Source organism: Eubalaena glacialis, chromosome 14, assembly GCF_028564815.1.
Source record: "Eubalaena glacialis isolate mEubGla1 chromosome 14, mEubGla1.1.hap2.+ XY, whole genome shotgun sequence".
Taxonomy (NCBI): domain Eukaryota; kingdom Metazoa; phylum Chordata; class Mammalia; order Artiodactyla; family Balaenidae; genus Eubalaena; species Eubalaena glacialis.
This window is the reverse complement of record NC_083729.1, coordinates 76,355,610-76,369,013: the sequence shown is the minus strand read 5'-3', so window position 1 is coordinate 76,369,013 and position 13,404 is coordinate 76,355,610.

The following is a 13,404-nucleotide window of genomic DNA, read 5'->3' as shown; positions in this document are numbered from 1 at the left end:
GATTATATTGAGCTAGTTATTATTGAGAAACTGCAAACATAAGAGAAGCTCTGAAAACCAAGTTACCACGTTATAAGACCCATTTACGTTTATAAGGGAAATCTCTACTTGTAAAGGAGTCTCCCTCTCTATATCAGAAAAAGACAGATGAATCTAGAAACTCTTATCAATGCAGAAGACAACAACTTAAATGTGTATAGCAATCTGTCTTTGTTACTTTACTTTTCTTGGCAACCTTCCTTAAATGGCCTCCCCTTACAACATCTTTTGTCTTTAGGTGGAGATGTTATCTAAGGTGGTGGCTTGGGCCCTTTCAGAGTATTTAGTTTTCTTGGGTATCTCCTATGAATACAGGAGGTATATATGTTATTAAGCTTCTGTTTGTTTAATTACAATTATGATGTTGAAATAACTACTATCATAACAAGAATATATATTGGCATTTCCTCTATTTTTTCTTTTTTTGTATATCCACACAATGGGATTTTATTTGGTCATAAAAAGGAATGAAGTATTCATACATGCTAAAACATGGATGAATCTTTAAAAATGATGGTAAAGAAGCCAGACACAAAAGATCACAGAGTGTATGATTACATTTCCTCTATTGATTGATTAAAATTCAACAAGCATATGTTTGTCAACTAATTCTTGTCTTTATAATCATATCCTTAAAATATTTTCAGAGAAATAACATTTCCAGAACCAAAGACAGGCTCTAATGGCATGGACATTAAATTTTTTTTAATATTGTTAATTGCTTTTCTAAATTTGTACACTATATTACTAGCAGCCCATGTTAATTAAATATTACTTATATAAGGGAAAAAAATAGTGATGCCTTGTGATGCTTCAGTTACTGGGTCAAATATATTTTTGTACCATCCTGACTTCATCGCTTATTAACTCCTCTGCTTCAAGCTAAATATCTCGTTGCCAGACTGTTATGTCATTTATAAAATGGCAGATAGTAATATACATGACATAGAGCAATTCCATAAAACTATATGACTTGCAATATGATAATCCATCAATAACTTCATGCTTCTTATCACCTACAATTTTTTTTGAATATTTACAAGATTAATATTTAAAGTTTCTTTATTACACATAATAAAGTCTTGTTAAATACTTCTTAATTTTTTTTCTCTGTATATCTATTAGATTACCAATGTTTTTTGCATAGATTTGCACAAATTCCATATATGATCAACATTTTTATATTTTGGTGTCATTTTAAACAAAGATGTAACTTTTCTGATTATAAATTTTATTCTGTTGCTTTTAGATTTAGAGGTATTTCCTTTTGGAGACCTAGTATTCATTTATATTTTTAAAGCTATTTTCTGATTTATTATTTAAAAACCATCTGGGATGTATTTCAGCTTATGGGATGAATGTGATTCTCATTTTATCTCTTCTTTTATTTCTTACTTTCAAAATACATAATAAATTTGATGAAAACAATTATAAATTATTTATCTTTTCCTAATTTTCTCTGATTTTATCGTTTAAAATGATAAATACCATTATAAAGGACAACTTTCATATACCTAAGATAATATTTTAAAATATTCTTTGTTGTTTCCTCAGGATTTGTTTATCTATTCATTCTGTTTTCTTCAGACACAAATATAGGAATTATAGTAAAATCATAAAGTGAACTTGGAATCTTTTTACCACACTTAAAGTTTTGGAAAAATATAAACAACTTAGTTGCCTTCTGGAATTAAGACAGCAGAGAAAAATAAATCCCATTCTTCTCCTGAAAATCATCCTTAAACAGGCAGAAAAAGGAACATTATTGCAAACTCTATCAACACCTCATAATAAATTCAAGCAAGAAATTAAAAGCTGAAATAGATCTGAGAGACAACAGAGATCAGAGAGAGCACTCTATAAAGAAGAAATGACTCATAAATCATAGGCACTCATGAAATTATTGTACGCTGGAAAGAGAAAAAAAAAGAATATATCCTCATTGAGTAGACTGAATTGGATTTGAAAATAAACTAGTATGATTTATTTGCAAATAGATGAAAATGATCAAAAATGTAAAAATGTGGACTAGGAAGAAATAGAAAATATGAATAGACCAATCACAAGTAACAAAATTGAAACTGTGACTAAAAATCTTCCAACAAATAGAAGTCCAGGACCAGTTGGCTTCACAGGCAAATTCTATTTAGAATTTAGAGAAGAGCTAACACTTATCCTTCTCAAACTCTTCCAAAAAATTTCAAAGAGAGGAACACTCCCAAGCTCATTCTACATGATGAAGGCCTTCATCATGATACCAAGACCAGACAAAGATATCACAAAAATAGAAAATTACAGGCCAATATCACTGATGAACATAAATGCAAAAATCCTCAATAAAATACTAGAAAACTGAATCCAACAACACATTAAAAGGACCATACACCGTGATGAAGAGGGATTTATCCCAAGAATGCAAGGATTCTTTAATATAGGCAAATCAAACATTACAATACATCACATTAACAATTTGAAGAATAAAAACCATATGATCATCTCAATAGATGCAGAAAAAGCTTTTGACAAAATTCAAAACCCATTTATGACAAAAACTCTCCAGATAGTGGGCCTAGGGGAACCTACCTCAACATAATAAAGGCCATATATGACAAACCCACAGCAAACATCATTCTCAATTGTGAAAGAGTGAAAGCATTTTCTCTAAGATCTGGAACAAGAAAAGGATGTCCACTCTCACGACTATTATTCAACATAGTTATGGAAGTCTTAGCCACAGCAATCAGAGGAGAAAAAGAAATAAATGAAATTAGAAAAGAAGAAGTAAAGTTGCCACTGTTTGCAGATGACATGATACTATACATAGAAAATCCTAAATATGCCACCAGAAAGCTACTAGAGCTCATCAATGAATTCAGTAAAGTTGCAGGATACAAAGTTAATACAGAGAAATCTCTTGCATTCTTATACACTAACAACGAAACATCAAAAAGGGAAATTAAGGAAACAATCTCATTTACCATTGTGAAAAAGAATAAAACACTTAGGAATAAACCTACCTGAGGAGGCAAAATACCTATACAGAGAAAACTATAAGAAATTAATGAAAGAAGTCAAAGATGACACAAACAGTTGGAGAGATATACCATGTTCTTGGATTGGAAGAATAAATATTGTGAAAATGACTATACTATGCAAAGCAATCTACAGATTCAATGCAATCCCTATCAAATTACCAATGTCATTTTTCACAGAATTAGAACAAAAATTTTTACAATTTGTATGGAAATACAAAAGACACCAAATAGCCAAAGCAAACTTGAGAAAGATAAACAGAGCTGGAGGAATCAGGTGCCCTGACTTCAGACTATACTACAAAGCTACAGTAATCAAGACAGTATGGTACTGGCACAAAAACAGGAATTAGATAAATGGAACAGGATATAAAGCCCAGAGATAAACCCATGCACGTTTGGTCATCTAATCTGTGACAAACGAGGCAAGAATATACAATGGAGAAAAGACCGTCTTTTCAATAAATGGTGCTGGGAAAACTGGACAGCTACATGTAAAAGAATGAAATTAGAACACTACCAAACACCCTACAGAAAAATAAACTCAAAATGGATTAAAGACCTAAATGTAAGGCCAGACACTTCAAACTTCTTAGAGGAAAACATAGGCAGAACACTCTGACATAAATCACAGCAAGATCTTTCTTGACTCACCTACTAGAATAATGAAAATAAAAACAAAAATAAACAAAAGGGATCTAATTAAACTTAAAAGATTTTTCACAGCAAAGGAAACCATAAATGAGACAAAAAGGCAACCTTTGGAATGGGAGAAAATATTTGCAAATGAAGCAACTGACAAAGGATTAATCTCCAAAATGTATAAACAGTTTATGCAGCTCAATATCAAAAAAACAAACAACCTAATCAAAAAATAGCTGAAGACCTAAATAGACATTTCTCTAAAAAAGACATACAGATGGCTAAGAGGCACATGAAAAGATGTTCAACATGACTAATAATTAAAGAAATGTAAATCAAAACTACAATGAGGTATCACCTCACACTGGTCAGAATGGTCATCGTCAAAGAATCTACAAACAATAAATGCTGGGGAGGGTATGGAGAAAAGGGAACCCTCTTGCACTGTTGGTGGGAACGTAAATTGATACAGCCACTATGGAGAACAATATGGAGGTTCCTTAGTAAACTAAAAATAGAACTACCATATGACCCAGCAATCCCACTAATGGGCATATACCCAGAGAAAACCATAATTCAAATAGATCCATTGACCTCAATGTTCATTGCAGCACTATTTACAGTAGTGAGGACATGGAAGCAATCTAAATGTCCATCAACAAAGGAATGGATAAAGAAGATATGGTACATATATATAATGGAATATTACTCAGCCATAAAAAGAGATATAATGTCATTTGCAGAGATATGGATGGAAGTAGAGACTGTCATACAGAGTGAAGTAAGTCAGAAAGAGAAAAACAAATACCGTTTATTAATGTATATATGTGGAATCTAGAAAAATGGTATAGATGATCTTATTTGCAAAGCAGAAATAGAGACACAGATGTAGAGAACAAACGTATGGATACCAAGAGGGAAGGGGGGCTGGGATGAATTGGTAGATTGGGATTGACATATATACACTATTGATACTATGTATAAAATAGATAACTAATGAGAACCTACTGTATAGCACAGGGAACTCTACTCAATGCTCTGTGGTGACCTAAATGGGAAGGAAATCCAAAAAAGAGGGGATATATGTATACGTATAACTGATTCACTTTGCTGTACACTAGAAACTAACACAACATTGTAAAGCAACTATACTCCAATAAAAATTAAAAAACAAAACAAAACAAAAACAAAAAAGATATGGATATCAAGGGGGAAAGGGGAGATGGTGGGATGAATTGGGAGATTAGGTTTGACATACATACACTACGATGTATATAATAGATAACTAATGATAACCTACTGTTTAGCACAGGGAACTCTACTTGGTGCTCTGTGGTGACCTATATGGGAAGAAAATCAAAAAAAGAGGGGATATATGTGTACATATGGCTGATTCACTTTGCTGTTCAGCAGAAACGAACACAACATTTAAAGCAACTATACTCCAATAAAAATTAATTTAAAAATGTAAAAATGATTGATAACAAGGGTAAACATCTTTCTATACTGTCCCAATGGTAATAGACCTGTTCAAATGTACTAAATCTATAGGGGTCAGTTTTGTAATCAAACCATTTATTCAAATAAATCTCTATAAAGCATGTCATTATTATTTTTATGCCTAAAATTAATTATTTTTAAATGAAAAACATGCTTATGTTCTATGGTCCAAAATTTTGGAAGAGGATTTTTTGGCACTTCAGAATATATTTTCTTTTTTGTTATTTTTACAAAGGCTATTTATGTAACACACATTTATAAAACAATCCCATTTTGTTATCAAATTTCCACTATATGCAATAAAAAAAATACTAAACTTTCTCTACCCATCCCACTCTCAATTCTTGTCTATCATTATATTTTATATATTGGAATCAGAACCAAAGAAGAAATACAGTAAAATAACAAAGAAATATATGTAATATTTTTACACCAGATAAAATTAAATTTCATAGCGTAATATGCTCTGGAGTATCATGTACCAGATTTGATAGATATTTTTGGCTGTATTTGCTTTTACTGTTTTATTTTAACCATATGTTACAAAAAGAGCTAAGTCCACTGCCATGCCCACAAAAGGGCTTCTCATCTCTCACTGTGTCTACTCTCTGAAGGTAATACCTACACTTATTGAATAGGTTTTACAATTGCCTATATGTTCATACATCTGTAAATCACACTGTTGTGTGTCTTTCTTTTTAATGCAATCATAACTGTATCTATTCTTTCTCAGTTAAATATTACATTTATATAATATTACATTTCTGTAATGTTATTATTTTGTTTTTATTGATACACATAGACTTAAATACATTTAACTGATGCAAAGTATTTTACTCTATGAATGAAACACGGTGTTTTGCCCATTTACATAAACATAAACAGAAAATTTAATTGTTGAGCTAAAAAGGAAATGCATGGCTTAAGTACTGAAATCAAAGAGGGAACTGAAATCCAAAGCACTGTGTTCAGAGCTAATGCTTCATGAGACCAAATTTATAGGACAATTATATAGAGCCCTTACTAAGTAGTGGCTGTTCTTTTAATGTCTCAGAGGAAGGCTGACATTGCCTTGGGCCTACACGAGGCAGAGACAAAATGTTGGGATTGCTCCCCTCAGTGGGAGAGGAATAGAGGAACAGAAAGACATGCCCAGAAACTCAAACAAGCAAAGTAGGTTGGCCTTTGTTCCTACCTACCATTAGTAATCAAAATGCAAAGACCATCACACATTTCTAAGAAATTTGAAAATATGCTACGTCTGGGATACAGGTCTCTACTTGCCTGGATACAAATGTAAACATGGATTCTTTACTTGTGGAATTCCTAGAGAACCTGCAGAAGCAACAGTGGAAACACTCAGAACAGTGTTTGCAGAATGTGATACACACAACTCAATCACAGGATTGAGTAGAAGTGGAGGTTCCCAGGGATTGGGCACAGGAGAACAGTATTCAATGAGGATAAACTCATGGTAAAAACTTACGCACATTCAAACAATGCACAAATGAACTGTCATGAAGGAGATCCAATAGACATACACGATAGAATTAACATCAACAAAAACTTGAGCAATATAGCACAGTCTGAAAGTACATTTTAAATTATTCGAGGTGTAAAAAGTGAATTAAATAAACTGAATAAAATGGAATCTTGAAAAATAGTAGTCATATATAAACAATAAAAGAGAATTTAGAGGAAAAAGAAATATAGTCTTGGAAATGAAAACTCCCTGGAGGTTAATAATAGTAAACTAAAAGATCTGTTTTAGGAAATAAATCAGAGTAATCTTACACATAGAGATAACATACATAAAATTTAAAATAAATTTTAAAAAGGAAAAAAAGTCCAAGAAATATGGAAGGTGGAATAGTAATATTAAAATTCCACGTGATATTGACTTAATTAAAGAATCTCAAATGGAAAATCACTGGAGAGAGATAACAGTAAAACATAGAAAGTTTAAAAACTTTCCAGAATTTAAGAAAGATGTGATGCATCAGGTTAAAAATAACAGTCAAGTTTGAGTAGTATCAATAATAATGAAAATAAATTCATACTGACAAATCATACTAAAAATGTAGAGTAAAAATGAAAATAAAGGAGTGTGGGGTGAGGATCATAAAAAGTAAACATAGAGAAAAGAAATTACCTAACTAAGCCAAGTCAGAGACAACCAAAAAGATCATGCTTTATGGCAGGTTCTTCATCTGCATGTACAGAGACAATATAATGTGATAATATTGCCAAACTGCTGAACTAAAGTAATTGTAAGCCTAGAATTTTTAACTCAAATAATCAATATAAGTTAAGAACAAAATATATCCATTCTTATATATAACCTAAATCTGTATGTGTGTTCTTTTTTTAAAATCAGAAAACTAGCAAAGAGATTGCTACTTGTCTTATCTAGTTGATGTAATACGTTGAACTTTCCATTTCACTGCAGTCAGAAAATATAGGCGCTACAAATTCTGCTGTATAATATGATCAATATTTATTTGGAGTTTATGAGAGATTTTAATTTTCGATGAACTATAGAAAACAAATATAGTATATTTGTTAAGGTGTCCAAGTTCGCACCACTCACTGAAGGCCAGGCCAATAGAGATATGAGGTGTTGGGGCAAGGAATAGTGTCTTTATTCAAAAAGCCAGCAGATCAAGATGATGGACGAGTTTCCCAAAGAACCATCTTACCTGAGTTAGAATTCAGGCTTCTTTTATACTAAAAATGGAAGGGCTGTGTCTGGGTGTTGCAAATTTCTTCGTGCTGGCCAGACCCCAAGAGGGGATGTGATAACCCTTTGTTCTTTCAGCTGTCCACATAGGTCTGGTCATAATGTTCCTATAAACATCCAACAAGACAATTGCTATTTTCTGTTGTGCAAATTTTTATCTCTATATGAACAGAAACGTGTTATACTTCTGAAGGTCAAGCCTAGGAGGCAGAGCCTCCTAGGGCTATTATGTTTATTTCAGGCTATAGGCAACATTCTTTTAAAAAAGTGCAGAGTCAGCATAACTAAGCACAGGCAATAGAGCACAAAGCTTGGAGCTAAAGGAATAGATTCAATATAGAGTCAGGTTTGTTATTTTCTGTTACATATTTAATATATTTTATACACTTAGAAACACACACATATACATGCATATGTATTATCAATGCAACACAACATTATTATGGAGATTAATTACATTCTTATTTTGTTTGGGCTGCTTTATCCATGAAATTTAAAAGCAGTGGGTTACCTGCATAAATATATTTATTTTTCTGCTTTAATTTTTCTGCATGTAGGATTCAGTGTTGCTCAGACATGAATATTCACAAACATTAAATTTTGCTGTTAATTATATCATTATTTTCAATTTAATCTTACATCTATTAATTAGGAAATCCACATCATTTTTTACAAATGTTAAATAGTTGTAGGAGTTTTGTAATTATAAACTGTTTTCACTCGGTCTCGATTTCTTTTAGAAGAAACAATTTTCAAACTTTTAACATAACCCTTTATTGGTAATTAGCCCATATATCAAAACAGCTTGTTTATACTATTATTTCTTGATATTTTTTTCCCCTTTTTAGACATTATCCTTTGAATTTTTTTATGGCAGCTAGATATTCATCTTTCTGATACCACCCCTCCAAGCCATATATGCAATTTCTCTTTTAATGTATTTTTTCACAAACATGTTAACTAAATATTTAATGTTTATACAATAATTACTATGTAAATAATATTAATAGATGAATAAACTGTTTATATTTTCTTTTTAATATTTTCCATTTATATTTTTCTGGAATTCAATAGTTGCCTTATTTTTTATCTGATTACTTTTACTATTACTAAGACATTCCTACACTTTCCAACAAAACTGTAGATCTGTAGGTGTCAGTCTTTTGTTTGTTTTATTTTGAGTGAGGTACTATAACTCTGATTGAAACCTCTGAGGATATGGATAGGTTTGTCTGGTAAGGTGATTTCCTGAAATAAGATGGATTTGGCTCTTTCACTGTGGAAGATTTCAAATCTCAGAATATGGAGTTATTGAGTCAGGATGGAAAAGGAGTAATTGTTTGACTACATGGTACAGAGAAGCGATGAGGGAATCAGGGAATTTTTTTATGTTCCTATTGTAATAGCTGCTTTTATTCAGCATGTTTCATAATTTTCTTCAGTAACTACCAATATTTCTACATTGTAGTCCCATCACTTTTGCCCAAATATCTATTACTTAATTGCACATGATTTTAATCTTCCAACCTTTTATCTTTCCTGTTTGTACTGCACCTAAATGATAGTCTCTAGAACTTACATAGTCTATACATAAATCATGTTCTCTAATAAGTATTTTGATTTTGCTGTTAGAGTTTTTTTGAAAATTTTTTTCATTCCATTTATTCCCTCTTACATCAGATATTATTGTCTTTTCATTCTTTTCTCTCATTATAGCACTTTCTTATGTAATGTAGTTCATGTATTCTTGATATATATACCATTTAATCAAACTAGAATGTATATATATATATAATGTTTAATTTTTAAGAAATTGCCAAACTGTTTTCAAGTGGCTATGTCAGCCCAACTTGCAGTGACAAAATTCCAGGTGCTCTGCAACCTTATTAATACTTCATTCTGTCACAATTTTAATTTAAGACTTTCTAATGTGTGTGTAGTGGTAACTCATGGGTGTGTTAATTTAGAATTTTCAAATAATTCATGATGTTTATTTGTCAAGTGTTTATTTGTCATCTCTATATAGTCTTTGATAAAGTACATATTCAAGTAATTTTGCCATTTTAAAAGTGAGTTGTTTATGGGATTACCTGGTGGCACAGTGGTTAAGAATCTGCCTGCCAATGCAGGGGACACAGGTTCAATCTCTGGCCCAGGAAGATCCTACATGCCACGGAGCAGCTAAACCCATGCACCACAACTACTGAGCCCATGTGCCACAACTACTGAAACCTGTGCACCTAGAGCCCATGTTCCACAACAAGAGAAGCCATGACAATGAGAAGCCTTCACACCACAAAGAGAGTAGCCCCCACTCACTGCAACTAGAGAAAGCCTGTGCACAGCAACAAAGACCCAACACAGCCAAAAATAAAAATAAATAAATAAATTTATAAAAATAAATAAATAACTAAATAAATAAAAGTGATTTGTTTGCTTTCTTATTACTAAGTTTTTAGAGTTATTAATACATTCTGGATGAAAGTCTTTTTTCAGATATATGATTTTTAAATATTTTATTCCACTCTGTGGCGTGTCTCTTTGTTCTCCTCACATCATCTTTTGAAGAAGAGTTTTACATTTTGATGAAGTCCAGCTTTTTAAAAAATTTTGTGGACAGGCTTTTGGTGTCATATTTTAAAATATTTGCTTAACTCAGTATCAAAAACTTTATTCTTTCTTCTAGAATTCTAATAGTTTTAGGTTTTATGTTTAGGTATATGATTTATTTTTATTTAAGTTTTGTATGCGGTGAAAGGTATAGATCTAAATTCATATTTCTGCATATGAATATCTAATTGGTCTAGCACCACTTGTTACAAAAACAATCCTCTCCATAAATTGCCTTGGTAACTTAGTTAAAAATCAATTGGCCGTATCTGTGTGGGTCTTTTACCAGACTTTCTATCTTATTCCATTGAAATATTTATCTAGATTTATGCTTATATTATAGTCTTATTCTCTGCAACTTTAAAATGGAATTTTAAAATAAAGTTCCCTTTCCTTTTATGTGGTATATTTTAAATATGCTCTTCATTTAATCAAACTAGAATGTATGTATTGTCCTTCATTAGATGTTACTTCCGTACAAAAGCATCAACCTACTACAATTTTGACTCATTTCTATGTAAAATCTATTATAAAATTTTACGTTATTTGCCAAATTTGATTATAGTTAATTACCCTACATAATTCTAAATATACTTGTTTTATATATTTAGTATTTCTTGAATAACAATAAGTTTTTCTTATAATATCCATTGACCTTGGCTATATTTATCAGTTTGACAGGTTTTGTTTGTTTCAGTTTTTATCACTGATCATTATTACATCCTTATTCATGTTTCACTAAGCTTTTTTCTTATTATTTTTATAATTTCTTGAGTTAAGTGTATATATAATGTAGTATACATGTTTTTCTTATTACAAAATAATTTTAAAGCTATGAATTTTACTCTAAGCAACATTTGAGCATTATCACCAACATTCTGAAATTAGGCCCAAATAATAACATGGTTTATTCTCTAATTATGAAGAAGCTGGGCAAATGTTTATTTTGTTTCTATTTTGTCTTTTTTTTTTTTAACATCTTTATTGGAGTATAATTGCTCTGCAGTGGTGTGTTAGTTTCTGCTTTATAACAAAGTGAATCATCTATACTATTTTGCCTTAACCTCCATGTCACATATAAGATGTGGCTTTGCCAGGCTTTTTGGTGATGCTTCTCTAGTTCCCACCAGTGAGAAACTCAACATATTAGGAAAATGTTGAATTATGGGAAACACTCTCACCATTAAGATTTTGACCTAATTTGGCTTAGTTTATCTTTGGATCTCTCAGCCTAGTTGTCCCTTGAGAATGGATACTTTCAATAATTTTTCTTTTCTGTTTCATGATCCATTTAGGTCCCAGCCTTTTCCCCTAGAAGTTGAGGAAGTGATGTTCATGTTTAAATAAGATGTACTCATCTTCTTTTCCTTTTTTTAGAACTCAGTGGTGTTTTGTCTGAAGGTTTTTGAGAAAAATCTACAATGCCTTTTCACATACTTTGCAAAGTTTAGTTCTTTGTATGTGGCATATGGATGTCACTCTCCTCTACCTTACACACAGGCTTTTCCCTTGTTTTTATATTATTTGATCCTTTCAGTAGTGTCTTTTGAAGAGCTAAATATGCAAACGTTTTTGCAATTGTCAACTCTTCCTAATTTTCAACTGCTGTAACTATCCTTGGTTTATAATAAACATAAATAAACATCAGGTAAGTCTAGCTTTCCTTAGCATTCAATTCTTAGATATAATTCTTTAATATACTTAGCCATTTATTTTTTGTGTATGAAATAAATTTTTCTAAGATTATAAGAATAATTCTTCAAGAATTTTAGATTAATTAGAGAATAGACAACATTGCAACATTTAGGCATTTTCTCAAGAAATCTGCTATATCATCCCATTTGTTCACATTTTCTTTTTTCTCTCAGATTTTATAACTTATGTAATATAGGTCATTCATTCTTCATGTTAACATTATTCCTAGACACTTAATGTATATTGCTTGTATCATAAATGGTATTTCCATTTATATTATATATTTTAACCAATTATTCATGATTTTTTAATGTGTAACTCTTTAGGAAATCTAGGACTTAAGACAAAAATAAAACTAAATGTTTTCAAAAATCAAAGAAGACTTGCATTATTCCCCTATTGCTTCCTTAGCATGATATTATTGGCATTGAAAAATGTTCCTGTTATTCAAACTATACATTTATTCTCAAAACTTCTTACAACTGTCATTGTTCAAATATGCTTTATATCAATTTAACATAAATGTCATTGTAAAAGGTATGGTATACACAGTGAAATATTAATTCCTCATACTTTAAAGTTCATAAAATGAAAACAAACCTCCCATCTTTTATTTATACATGAGTCAGCATACAAATGTCTCTTTAAGAAGACATCTTATCTTAAGAAGATCATAAGTTGCATTGCGCATGTATGAAAAAATATATTTTGGCATAAGGTAAAATATCGAGCTTTCTACATAGTGTCAAACAGTGATCAAATAGGACACCGCTGAATACAAAGACATAGAAAGATGAATTTTAATTACTACCATATAAATATTAATTCTAACAAGAGGAATAGGATTTTCATAAAATTTTGATGAAAATAATGAAAAAAAAACAATTGGTTGCCACAAAAAGAAATCTTCACACAGAAAACATTTAAGTCTTTATGGTTTGCAAATGAGTTGGTAAGTAAATGATTGTATATGTAAATTAGTTATTGAACTAAATGGCATGACTTGAAAGCACTGAAGTTCTCCTTGAAGAAATATGACAGAAATAGTGACGTGAAAAATAATTTATAAAATAGAATAAGAAATAATGAAGTAATGACAAATATTTTTACTTAAATTAGGGAAAGAGAATGAAGCATTCCGGGTAA